This window comes from Dipodomys merriami, unplaced genomic scaffold (assembly GCF_024711535.1).
Source record: "Dipodomys merriami isolate MVZ:Mamm:240054 unplaced genomic scaffold, mDipMer1.0.p SCAF_2, whole genome shotgun sequence".
Lineage (NCBI taxonomy): Eukaryota > Metazoa > Chordata > Mammalia > Rodentia > Heteromyidae > Dipodomys > Dipodomys merriami.
Window position 1 is genome coordinate 81,758,081 of NW_027203381.1, and position 14,539 is coordinate 81,772,619.

A 14,539-nucleotide genomic window follows, 5' to 3' on the forward strand; every position below is an offset into this window, starting at 1 on the left:
TGCAGTCATTTTTTGTCACTCTAGAAGAGAGGAGCCAAATAAGATACAAGAAATATCAAATTGTCTCTGAGAGTATAATTGGAATAGAATAAAACCTTCTGAAGAGCCTTCTAACAGAACAGTTCCCCAAAGGTTTTCTCCATACAGTCCTGTATACCTTCTTTCTTTTCATTGCATTTACATGAGAGTAGGTGAAGAGTCAAAAGAGCTCAGGAACAGAACCAAAGAAATTCTTAGGTGAAGCAGTGAGTAGACCCTGTCATATTTGCACTTTAGAGAAAGCAGAGTGAAAAAAGGGCTGAAATTTAAGATGGACTAACACAATCTGGTCCAGAACACAAAGACCCAGGTAGACTTTTCAAATCAGTTTTAAGTGATATTGTAGAATATCAGAATATAATGAAAACTTATTGACAAAAGTATAATTTTTAGTAACAATCTAATAAACATTGCTTATGAAAAGTTGGACACAGATTTAAATGAATAGATGAAATAATTTTAGTATTTGGTTCCAATTTCCCCAGACCTCATCTGGTACATTAATAATAATCTGTGCTAGTATTAAATCTCTCAGTTTCTATGAGGGGGTGTATTCAACCTGAACTTAAAATTGTATTCATCAGAATAGTTGGGATAACAAGAGTGCAGAGGAGTAAAGAATCCTATTTCTTGTTTTACAAATTAGTTTATCACCATGTACCAGTAGCTCACACCTGTAATCTTAGCTACTCAGTAACCTGTGATATAGAAAAATTCAATTCAAATGCAGTCTAGTCAGAAAACTGTCCAAAACTCTGTCTCCAACTCACTAGTGAAGAGCCAAAGCAGAGGTAAGCCTCAAGTGGTAGAACACCAGCCAGGAATAATCAAGCTAAGCAAGATCATGGTGCACTGAATTCAAGTCTCCACATTGGCCCAGAAAACAATCATTCATTTTATACACACATAGAGGACCAGGGAAATGATAGCATATCTTTCAATCAAATTATTTCAAAAATCATTTCAAATAATAATTGATTACTACTGGAAATCATGTTTTTCTCTATATCTAAATATTGTAAGAATCATATCATACATAAGTGCAAAAAGCCTATGAAGCTATAAAAGGACGTAATAAAGGGTTATTTTATAATGTTTTATCATCACTTATGCACCTTATAAACCATTTGTAAAGTATTATGGTAAAGTACAGTATTTCAAGATGTACATTTTTTTCTTTTCCCCTGAGTATAGTTTGTTCAAAAGTTTATACAATACCTACTCAAGCTATCACATTCAGAACAGTGGAAATAAGTACTTTCTCTTTCTGTGTCTAGTTGACATTGTTTACACACTGAGAAGTTCACGGGCATCAAGTTCTAACACTGAAGCATGGACATTTGATCCAAAGCCCTCATTCATGTCTTTCAATACTCTTTTAAAAGACCCTTTGGCACAATGCCTATGTACATCCAATCATATAAGATAATATTTATCAAAATGAACTCCAGGAAATGTAAACAAGAGAATTTTTTTTCTTTTTTGCTGTTTTAGTTTTATTTGTTTTATTTGTCTCATTTGTTTGCTTATATGTCTTTGGGAGTATAATGGGAAGCACAGAAATGGAGGGACAAAGGTGAACAAATGCAGCAGTGGTGCTCACTAGAAACTATGATAAAAATAAACTATACAACTTGTGAGTGGAATGGGAGGGAAAACTTGGAAGACATTAAGGGAAGGGGTGACATTAAACAAAAGGAAATGTACTTTTCACCTGACTTAGATAACTGTAACCCTTCTGTTTTAGCATTTTTAAACACAATTTTTGTTGTTGCTGTTGTTGTTGATTATGGGAATATGGTGTTGACTCTGGGCCTGGGCGCTGTCCCTGAGTTCTTCAGCTCAAGGTGAACACTCTACCACTTGAGCCACAGTGCCACTTATGGTTTTCTGATGGTTAACTGGATATAAGAATCTCATGAACTTTCCTGACTGGTTGGCTTTGGACTGCAATCCTAAAAATCTCAGCCTTCTGGGTAGCTAGGATTACAGGCTTAAACCACCAGCACCTGACTTCAAATACAAATAAATAATTTAAAAAAAAAAAGCTTTAAAAAACCCTACAAATCCCTTTTTTAGGTTTGGCACGTTCCCCGAAAATGTGCCACCTAATGGAGAGGCTTTATGAACTCCCCAAACAAATGTGTTTTGGTATATAGTTAGCCTGAAACCTTCTTCCTCAACTTCAGTAGATTACAAAACCATCTTTCACAGCACACTTCTGTATTTTTATCTCAGATGTCTCACATTTAAGCAATGACAGCTACAGAACTCTAAAACTGAGCTATCACTTCCTTGGAAAGTTTGTAGGTTTAATTGTGTAGCACTATGTGGGGTTACAAGCTCCCTGGATTTCCAGTGCCTATAAATACAAGTAATAAAAGAATCTTTCTCCATGGAGATTAATTTTAATTTCAAGTCATCTTAATCCTCATAACAATGAATGGTTTAGTTTTAATGAAATAATTCATGACAGACGAGACATCACTAGGGAATCAGGTGAAAAATGATTCTTTTTTTGTTTCAGACTATATTTTATTAGGATGGAGAAATAGGAAAATGAGGTCAGAGCTGGCTAATGATTATTTATATAATATTGTAAAACTCTTATCCCATCTAACACATTCGCCTGAAACCTTACATCTCAAGGCTTAGTAAATTTACATCTTTCTCAGCATATTTCTATATTTTGATATCATTCATCTCACATGTAAGAAATTTACTGCTCAACACACCACAGATTAGCAGTCAGTTGTGAAATGTGATGTAGCAAGCCAGATTGAAGCCAGCCATCACCCTCATTAATATACAGTATCTTCATAGAAACTGAATGCTGAAAAATCAAATGCTGATATATACCAAAAGAAAGTGTTTTAAGTATTAAAAATTAATGCTAACAGCGGGGCGCTGTGGATCACACTTGTATTGCTAGCTACTCAGAAGGCTGAGATCTGAGAATTCCAGTTCCAAGCCAGCACAAGCGGAAAAGTCCAGGAAACTTACCTCCAATTAACCACTGTCAAAAGTAGCATTGTGGCTCAAAGTGGCAGAGCACTAGCCTTGAGCAAAGAGCTCAGGGACAGCATCCAGGGCCTGAGTTCAAGCCCCATGAACAACAAATAATAATTATGATAATACCTCTGTTTTTTAGATCAACTCTTGTCAAAGTAAGATAACAGCTTCAGGCTCTCTGTTCCTGCCAGCTTCTGGCGTTCCTGAGTCGCGAGGGTGAAGGCCGGAGTGAACGGGTTTGTTGGAATCGGGATCCTGGTCACAAAGACTGCCGTCAACTCCAAGAAAGCGGACATTGTGACCATCAATGACCCATTCATCGACCTGGACCCACATGGTGTACATGTTCCAGTACGTCTCCACCCACTGCAAGTTCAAGGGCACGGCCAATGCTGGGAACCGCAAGCTGGTCATCAGCGGGAAGGCCATCACCTCACCAAGGAGTGAGACCCCGCCAACATCAAACGGGGCGATCCTGGGGCCTAGTATGGGGCGGAGTCCACAGGAGTCTTCACCACCGTGGAGAAGGCCGGGCGCACCTGCAGGACGGCACCACGCGCGTCATCTCTGCCCCATTGACCGACGCCCCGATGTTGGTGTTGGGGAGGTGAACCCCAAGAAACATGACAACTCGCTCAAGATCTCCAGATACGCGTCCTGCACCACCAACTGCCCGGCGTCGCGGGTCAAGGTCATCCATGCCAAGGTCATCCAGGACAACTTCAGCATCGTCGAGGGCCTCCTGACCACCTTGCACGCAGAAGACAGCCCGTCCAGCGAGCTGTGGCGTGATGGGCGCAGGTGCAGCCCAGAGCCCCACCCCCGAGTCTATGGATGCAACCAAGGTCATGGGCAAGGTCATCAGCTCAACAGCAACGAGCTGACCGGCATGGCCTTCCGCATGCCCACACCCAACGTGCCCATGGTGGACCTCACCTACCGCTAAATACGACCACATCAAGAAGGGGGTGAAGCAGGCATCCTCATGGGCATCTTGGGGTACACCGAGAACCAGATGAGTCTCCTGCCACCTCAGCAGTGACTCCCACTCTCCCACGAAGGCACCGGCATCAACAACCACTTAGTTCAGCTCATCTCCTGGTACCACAACAAATATGGCTATAGCCACTGCATGGTTGATCTGATCGTTCACATGGCCTCCAAGGAGTAGGAGCTCTCCATGAGATGCCGGGGACCCCCCCCCCTTACAGTCCCCCCATTTCTATTCTGGACCTCCTCACCATTTCTATTCTGGACCACCCTCCCTTCCCCTCCCCAACATCAAGTGAGAGACTCAGAGCCCTGATATGCCCACCACCGCACCACCAAGAAAGCTCACTGCACCCCAAGGGGAAAAAAAAATGACAGCCTCACTGTCTACTTCTTTGCTACGGGCATTTGTATCATTCTGGATTCTTCATTCACGTTCCCCAGTGGACCAAAGGAGAGTGCATTGGATTTAGCATGCCTAGTTGATTCACTTCCAAGAAAAATCTTCAATTTTCTATTTGTAGGGTTTGCCCTATTTTCAAACTGGGATAACTACTTTGTACCCATCTACCTATATTCACCCTTGTCTTCCTTTGAAACAAAATTCAACTAGCAGCAGAAACATAACTAAGGAAATGTCACTCTATTCTCCAGTGTATTTCTATCAGTGTCAAAATGAAACACAAATGCTTTAACACACCAAGTTCTGGCTTCTTTGGAGAGCAAGGCATTTGATGAAATATTCCATCTTGGGCTCTCTTTCTTCTCTTTTGACCATGGTTAATCTTTCTTTCGTATCTTGTCTTTTTATTTATTCCATAAACATTTCTGGTGTGCTATGTTTACTAGATCCTATGCTAAATGGTGAGATCCATTTGAATGTCATTTTTATAATTCTCAAAGCTTGCTAAGAAAACACATCTGAATATTATTGAAGCCTCTAGCACACAAAACTGATCATTAAAATTCTTTCATTCTACTAAGCAAAGTATAATCACTTTTTTCTTTATAAATGCATTATTTTTAGGTAGTAAATACTAAGGCTTGATGAATTTATGGTACCTATATAACCAATCCTGTAAGCACTGGGATAATAAAAATACAGAACAGCTCCTTCATTCTGAAGGTATTCTCATGCTAATTTGCTGTTCTTGCTCTCCCCAGATAACTTCTGATCTGCTTATTGTTACTGTAGGTTTTATCTTTGCTACAATTGCATCTAATTATCATCAACTATATTATGTGATATTTTATTAATTTATACTTTGGGGAACACTATATTTGAGTAATATTACACAGTATAGTTATGTCACAAAATCTTCCTCTATTGCCCAATTGATATTTGACTTATTTCTTTTTTTATTTGACTTATTTCTAATTTTTGTCCTCTATGAAAAATCTTGCTATGATCATAGCTGCACATAATTTTACATGGATGTTTTCATTTTTCTTGGTGCACAATTAAGTGCTTGGCAAGAAAGGATATTGTTATACTGTTTTTAAAAGTGGCTGTAAGATTTGGTGCTTCTATCAGTGATATCTGAGTGTGCTATCAACACCTGATATTTTCAGGATTTTAAAACTAGCCATTCAAATTCTATGAAGTGATATCTCATTATAGTTTTAACATCCATTTCTGTGATGATGAACTTCACATTATGTGTTTATTGTGCATTTGTGTATTTCCTTTTGTGAAAGTCTCCTTCAAATGTTCAACCAGCTTTTCATTATCTCTATAATTGAGTTGTTAAGACTTCTTTTACATATTCTGAGGTAAGATTTTTGGTTGACTGAGTGCTTTGCAGGAATCATCATGTTTTATATTTTGTCTTTTGGTTCTGGTAACTATGGATTTCAGACACTGAGTTTTAAATCTGATAAAGTTTATTTTATTATTTTTCTTTCTAAAATTTGTGAGGTTTGGTTGGGTATCAGTGGTTCATGCCTATAATCTTCACTAGTCATGAGGCTGAGATTTGCAACTTAAAATTCAAATCTAGCTGGGGCAGAAAAATCTATGAGACTCATCTCCAATTAACCAGCAAAAAGCTGGAAGTACAAATAGGACTCAAATGGCAGAGTGCCAAATTTGAGCAAAAAACCGAGCTTGAGAGGCTCTGAGTTTTCAATACCAGTACTGACACGCAAAAAAAGTAAGATTAATTTAAAGTAAGATAAAATTGGTGGTTTGTGGTTCTAATGGAAAAACTCATTGCCCTGACATAATGTTATAAATGTTGTCCATTATGGTTTCTTTTGCGTTTTAGTAGTTGTATTCTGTGATTATGTTCATTTTAACTTGAATAAATGCTTAAAACTACAGGCTAATGTTAAATTTTTTATACAAATATCCAGGTATTCTTGTATCTGTCATTGAAAATAAAAAACAATTTTCCTATCAACAGTATATCTTTAGTTATTAGCCTGCTTTCATACCAGGAATATGTTGTTTTGATTATCTTTAACCATAAAGCCTTAAAATTAGTCAGCGTTGGTATCAAATTTTATTTTTGTTTTCCATAATTATTTAGACTATTCATGGTCTTGTAAACTTTGAAATAAACTATTTTCTTTATAAAGTCTAATATTTTTTGAACCTAGGTTTACTTTGGAGAAAATTGACATTTGACATTACTGAACTCTGTAGTATGTCATACTCTGTTATGTATATATCAATGTATCACTTTGATTCTATTTCAAAATATGCCCAGAATGATTTCTTTTCACTTCCCTGGCATGACTACCACTAAGGCTCCAACTGTCAACACTGCTCCATTGGATTATTCAGTGGCCTTCTAACTGACCTCTCAGCTTCAACTTTGTCCATTGTCCTTCATTCTGTCCACTGAAAATAAATTTCAAGTTCAGCTTAGCATGTGTAATTAGCCCTTGAGAGTAATATGCATTTATCCTATATGTTGTTATTACGTTCATATAATGTTAAGTATTTTTCTAAAATCCAGAGGAACAACAGAGGAAAAGAAAATTGAAAACATTGGTAATATTATGAAATCTAAGATTCCATGAGGCTTGTGGACTGAAATTTGCAGTTGCTCTGAATAATCATTTTTTTTTTCAATTTTACTTGGCACATAAGCCATGCTCTTAAACCGAGGCCTTTGCACTTGCCACTGCTAGTGCTTGAAACAACATGGTCCCAGGCAGCTGTACTATTTGTTCTTTCATAGGTGCTAGGCATTATCCCCACAGAGTGCAACATAACCATTAGCCTTTCCCACAAGTCTTTGTTCTGCCCATCTTTCTGCTTTATTTTTCCTTAAATCTATTACTTAACATCTGAAATAAATGTAATGTCTACTCCAACAGTATGAACTTTCCTCCATCTCCTACAGTAAAACCACAGCCTCTCATGATGGCCTTCAAAACTACCATGATCTCAACTCTATTTCCCATAATCTTTTTTCCTGTCTTCCTTAGCATGATAATATTCTGGGTAAGAATTTGAAAGGATATTTGAAGGATGTTCATGATGAAAAGGGACCTCTTTCTTTTAGGAGAGAAACATATAGAGGCAATGCCCATGTACCTCTTTATATAAAATAATAAGTATATTGAAATGAACTCCAAGATATGGAAACAAGAGAACTCTTTTTAAAAAATATTTTTGATGATTCTGTTTTCTTAATGTATGGTGTATTCACATATATATCTTTGGGATGAGGGTAGGAAGGGTACAGAACTCAGGAAAAAAGGGTGAAAAGTGTAGCCTTGGAGCTCAATGGACCCTGATGAAAGTGAACTATGTAACTCATGGGTAGAGACAGGAGGGAGGAACTGGGAGAGAACAAGGGAAGAGAAGACACTGTATGATAGGAAATGTACTAATTCCTTGACCTATTTAATTGTTAATTCCTCTGTACATCACCTTTATATAACAACAAAGTAAATTAAAAACAAAAAGAAAGCAACAACAACAAAAGGGATCTCTGCCTACCAAAATGAGGACAGATTGAGGGACACTGAACAAAGTTCAAGCTGAGAGATCAGTTCAAAGGCCACTGAATCCAAGTTAGTGGTGATGACAGTTGGAGCCCTAGTGGTAGTGGTGCCTGGGAAGTGAAAAGAAATTATTCTAGATGTATTTTGAAACAGAGTCAAAGTGATATGTTCATATTGGTTGGGGTTTGAGAAGAAGAGGAGGCAAGACTGCCTTTGGTACATTTATCTTAGCTACTGGAAGGACAACATTCAGTTTGCCAGGTAGAGAATATATTGTAAAGCAGGATGAGTTTAAGATGCAGAGATTTAATTTGGATACACCCATTTGAGATGCTTAATGGATACCCAAGTGAATATCCAGAAAAGACCATTGAAAATTCAAGTTATCGTTTGTGAGAAGCTTAGGTAAGTACTCTAAATATGGGAGTCCTGGGCAGGCACAGTTATTGTTTGAATTTACCAGACTGAATAAGATTGGTGAGAAAAAGAGCAAGTGCAGATAAAGAAAAGATCAGAAAACTCATCCTTACAGCCCACCAAAAATTTGAGGGTCAGAAAGATGAGCAAGACATTAAAAAAAAAACAGAAGGGTAAATCAACCTTCAGAGGTGTGAAGGGAAAATGATAAGTGTGGCATCCTAGAAGCTAGAACTGAGCATTGCAATGACTAATGATGTGATTCATTATGTCACATGCTGATAGGTCAGGTAAGATGCATTAGGTGGAACTCATTGCCTAGATCACTAGAAATATGTTTGAACAAATGTCAGGAGGATAAATTAAACATCTGCTATCTTTTTGCTATGTGAAATGTCAGGGAGGAAAGTTTGGGCAAATTCTCAGTGGATACAAAATATATTAGTCACAGTTTCATTCCAATTAAATATACAAACATAAACATGGCCATGGTTTGGGTTTTTTTGTTTGTTTTGTTTTTTTGTTTTTGGTCATGTTTGTTGTTCACAGTGTAGCTTAAGGTGGTGTGTCTGTGAACAGAACTGAGAAATATTTTGGAATAACTATCATGGGGAAAGTGGCTGGAGAGCATGTAGATGTGTTTGCAATTCCCAGAATGCCCTTTTTAAATTATTGTTGTTACATTTGGGGTGTCTGTGATGAGTGGGTGCCTGGTACTCTGCTCATGTTTCAATGGAGAGGTTGGTGAGATACATCCAAGCTGCATGAGTAGAAAATCATTGTTAAGTGATTAAGTCTTGACATGGGAAGAGACCACCAAAAGAGAGGTTGGAAGAGAAGAGAAACAAGGGAGTCGAGACTGAAAAAGTAAGAATATGGCTCATGGATACCAGGTGGAACAGTTTCTAGGAGGAGGAAGCCACTCTGGGTGTAGATGGTGCTGATGTGGCTGAGAATGCTTACAAATGGATTGTCCAACTGACTCTCACCTTTGAAATGTGCATTTGATCCATTATGATGGAAGGGAATTTTAATTTATTTTATTATTTTTGCAGCGTGGTGGAAGAAAGAAAGACCCTATAATGAAGCTCATGAAGCGCTTCTCCTCCTCCTCCTCCTCCTCCTCCTCCTCCTCCTCCTCCTCCTCCTCCTCCTCCTCCTCCTCCTCCTCCCCCTTCTGCTTCTTCTTCTGCTTCTGCTTCCTCTTCTTTTCCTTCTTTGCAATAGGGCTGGTTTCTATTATAATTTAGTTTAATGTCCTTTTGATGTTATTGATGGTTCTTTATATTCAGAGGTATGCTATCCTGTGCAAATGTCTGTATCTGAATTCTTTTATCTAAGATCAGGGAGTAATATCTTTTATTTACTCAATAAATGTGACATATAGGTAATACATTTAAAAATGTCATTAGTAGAAGTTTTAATCAATCAAAAAAATAACCCAAAACAGAATGTAAACATTGGATGGATCTTGTTTTTTGATCCAATCTACTATTCATCTTTTGATTGGAGAACTGAGTTTGTTAATGTTTGGGGTTATTATATAGAGATGTGTCATGTTTCCTGATATTTTTAATAACAGAGGAAGAGGGGGAAAAACAAGATACAGGAAATCAAGAAAATGGCAGGAAACATGACACATCTCAGAATGCCTTATAGGAGGGTTCCTAAATAAAGTATCTTGAGAGATATCTTTGGATGAGCAGTTCTATTGAGATATTTTTTTGATGCACTGAATCCATTAACACCTCTTGCAAGTACATTTCATCCAACTGAGACCAGTAATACGAATTACACCAATACCAGTTTAACCTATCATTAAGTTCCCCTAACTTATTTTCATAATGTTTATTAAAATAAACAGTTGATTTAGTCATAGCAACTCTAGTCAATATTATTTGCTTTCCTATCTGAAACAAACAGGATTATATCTAACTCCAGGTATTAAACTCTAAAATGAGACACAGCTGAAGCTTCCATTTAAACATTTATATCATCATAGATTTTTTTTGAAAATCAAATTGTTTTAATAGCTTCAGCTTTTGTTGTCATTTTATTTCTTTTCAGAGTTATTCTATCCTATACCAGCTTTTCTCACCATTAACAACTTTTTTTTTTCAATTTTGGTTTGGTTTTAGATATTGTTCAGGTATTTAGTATTGCCTAGACATAAAACAGTACCATTTTCTATCTCCCCGTTGCTATCTACCTTTGATGAGCTTTGCAGTGATAATTCTGACTGTTAGATGCAGCTCCTATTCTTTAATTACTCGGTGTGTCCACTGTGCTTCCCCACTGTGCTGACTATGTCATTAAAGCTACAGCAACAAGAAGCCACTTTTCAAACAAAGTTTCCCATTTCACAACTTGGTATCATTTCACATTCATTTCTGTGATGTTACAAAAAGAACAAGTTTTTACAACTATCCTTGAAATTGTCTGTACAGCTATTTTATGTAAAGTGAGTAAATAATTCTTTTAAAGCAAAATAACTTTGAGTTCCATTCCTGAGAATATATATTCCAAAAAATGATAACAAATGATTCCTTCATCTTTTACAAAATGTTCACTTATATATGAGTGTCTCTTTAAAGTAAATATACCCTCAAATCATGTTCTTCCTAAAGCTAAGCTAAATCTGCTGAAGCCTCTAGTATGATCAATATACAGAAAATAAAGGGGACACAGAAACATGCTAAGTGTTACCATGGTAACACAATCTGCAAAAATCAAGCCTGAAAAAGAATCACAAGCCAAAAAAATTGAATTGAATAATTTACAAAAAATAAATAAAAGTGATACTGGTAGTATATAGTGCATATATATATATATATATATATATATATGTATGTATTTCTTTTAGAACAAGAAACATATCACCCAATTCCAAAGTATAGACCTTTTAGAATCATGATTTGTATAAATAACTTATAGAAAGGACATAAAACAACAAAGGAAACTCAAGAGTGATTAGATAGTTGATAGTATTAAGGAATTAATAGTATATTTTACCCACTAACATAGTACTGTAATTATGTTCTTAAAAAGTCTTTGTTGTTGGGTGTTGATCTCTCATGCCTGTACTCCTAGCTTCTCAGAAGACTGAGATCTGAGGACTGCAGTTCAAAACCAGCCTCAGTAGGAAAGTCTGTGATGCTCTTATCTCCAGTTAACCACTAGAAAGCCAGAAGTAGAGCTGTGGCTCAAAGTGGTAGAGTGCTAGCCTTGAGTCAAAAGAGCTCAGGGACAGTGTCTTAAGTTCAAGCCCCATGACAACTAGGATAAAATAAACTAATCTTTCTTCATACTATTAAAAAAGCTAGAAATTAAAGATGAAAACATGTGATGTCAAGAATTTGAATTCACAATGGCTTTTCTGTATGGCCACAATGAGAAGAGTACGGCTAAAATCAGGAAAGCAACTCCTTTTGTAATAGCTCCACAAAAGATAAAAGACCTTAACTAAAGAAATGAAAGACCTCTACAATGAAAACTTTAAAAACCTGAAAAAGGAAATCAAAGTAGAACTAAGGATTTGGAAAAACCTCCCTGCTCCTGGATTGGGAGTATTAACATTGTGAAAATGGGAATACTGCCAAAAACTCTCTACAAATTCAATGCAACACCTATCAATATTCCAACCTCATTATTCAATGAAATAGAAGAAGCAACCCAAAAATTCATATGGAACAATAAAAAATTCATATGGAACAACAAAAAAAGGTCTTCATTTCCTTTATAGTTGACTGATCTGGATTGGATTAAATATGTTTTTACATCAAATTCTGATGATGAAGTTTTTCTCATTCTTGTTTCTGCTTTCGTATCCTCAATTCTTGAGCACATGGTAGAGACGACAAGTCCAAGCTGAGGTGTCTCTGATGGTGCAGCTATCTCCTGTTACAGCTACTTTTGACATTATCCAAGTACTACAGCATTTCCTTCTTGGAAACCATCTTTTAGTTTGATCTCTTTTTCAAACTGTTAATATTACTGTAATTAAGAGACAATATCTAACTATTTTCCAGAAATGAGTGGAATGAATTCATCCTGGCCTTTGCTCAACTCTATTTATGCCTGACCTGTGGCCTTCTTGGTCCCAAGGTCATGCCAACCCAACTTTGTCTATCCTTTCTTCCCTATGCTGCTTGCAGAGCTGTGAGTAACCATGTGGCTGTCTTGTAATTTACACATGTATCAGAGAATTGCTTTCCTTGACTTAGCTTTCTGGTTATCCACCTTACAAACTTTTCTTCTTTTTATAAAAATATAGAAGGATGCCCTTCCAGGGGCAGAAGTTAGAGATTTGGTGGTGAATGGGATTACCTTATCTCTGCCTTGGAAGGGCTCTGTCTTGTGGACTTCTACCTACCTGTAGCACTTATGAGAAATTTACTACTGCTTATCTCTATTCACTTATTTCTTAGCTTCCAATAGTGTGCCTTCAAACTGTGAGGCTTTACTCTGTGTGACTACAGAGATTCCACATATGATATTAGATCAAATGACCACAGAAGTGGTTATAAACTACCTCACTCCTTACCCTTCACTGTACACAAAGTAATCAATTTTCCCTACTGGTAATTTGCTTCTTAAAAATCACTTATTTTTGGATTAAATGACATTTCTCTTTCCCCAGTTTTCTTGTATTTCAACGTTTAAACAGTCTTTCATGAACATTAGTTAATATCTTACCTTTCTTCCTATGCATCTCAACATAAGTCGCTCCATTAGAATCAACCACTGCAAGGCATTTTGTTTACTTTACAATGGCAAACACAATACATTGAATAGAGAAAAGTTTGACATAGTGACTACTGTTGTTTATAACCTCAACTTTTATTGTTTAATCCCAAATCCCTTAAATGATGATGCATATCATCCCATCGTGATCAACAAACTCCTATTGGCTAAGTTGTTTTGACAATGTTTTGTTTTGTTTTAGACACTACCAGCTTGCCAGGGTTGGAGGACAAATGAGACTCAAGTTGTACAACTCAGGAAAAGCCCTCAGGAAATGTTTCCATGTTTACAGGATGAAATGTTCATTCAGATCCTTTGTGAGGAAATTTTTTACATTTGTTCTTAGAGAACTATTCTGGCGGGCTGGGAAGGTGGCTCAGTGGTAGAGCACTTGCCTTGCATGCCTGAGGCCCTGGGTTCGATTCCTCAGCACCACATAAGCAAAAAGAAAAAAAGCCAGAAGTGGCGCTGTGACTCAAGTGGTAGAGCACTATCCTTGAGATGAAGAGCTGAGGGACAGCGCCCAGGCCCAGAGCTCAAGCCCCACGACCGGACCATATTTAAATTTTAAAGATGCATGTAAATTTAACTTACCAAGCAGAATTTGGAGATATAATCTTCCAAACAGAGACAATGGCAAGCTATGTACCTTTAGAAGTAAACTGATTTTGTCTGTGTTAAAAGATCATTTCTACAATTTTTTCATTTTTTTTCCTTTGGCTTTGGTTATTTGTACAGGAAGTCATTAGTGTGACCTCATAGTCACCTCTGAGCTACATGCCTCTTTCTAACTTCTTTCTATGGTGATTATCTTATTTGAAAAAAAGTCTCTGGAATTGTGAGGGCAAATGCAGCTAATGGTGAAGAAGCTTCTTGTGACCTCCAGCCACTGCAATGGCTAATACGTATTAGACAATGTTGACATGTAGAATGAGTTGTTTTTGCAGAGTAGCCTGTATTTGTACATCACGAAAATGCCCCTGACACAGCTCAGTTTTTCTTTTCCTTTCTCATGTACTAAAAATCAAGATAGGCCTTTTGAATTCATTTTAAAGTAGGATTTGGTTCCAAGCACTAATAGTAACTTTCTATTGGGAAACAAATACAATTTCAGTTTATAATGGGTTTTCCAGTTCAGAGCATTTAAATCTGAGAAGTTGGTGACTTTTATTATTCTAATGATTACTATGATCCTTTATTTCCAGTCAACATTTATCAGAGTTAATTGATAGATTTCTTTACCAAATTTCTTTTGTTTTCCAAAATGATAATACTCAAAGACCTTTTTAATTTTAAAGAAAAACTTACTTGAAAAAAAATTAAGGCAACAACTTGTTTTGTGGGAGATTAAATTATATAAATTTTATAATTTTGATTA

At 36.8% G+C, this 14,539-nt stretch overlaps 1 pseudogene; it reads left to right on the forward strand.

The window, feature by feature from the left end:
• The first annotated feature begins 3,370 nt into the window (after nucleotides 1–3,370).
• On the forward strand, nucleotides 3,371–4,954 carry LOC138831676 (glyceraldehyde-3-phosphate dehydrogenase pseudogene; annotated as a pseudogene).
• Nucleotides 4,955–14,539: the final 9,585 nt, after the last annotated feature.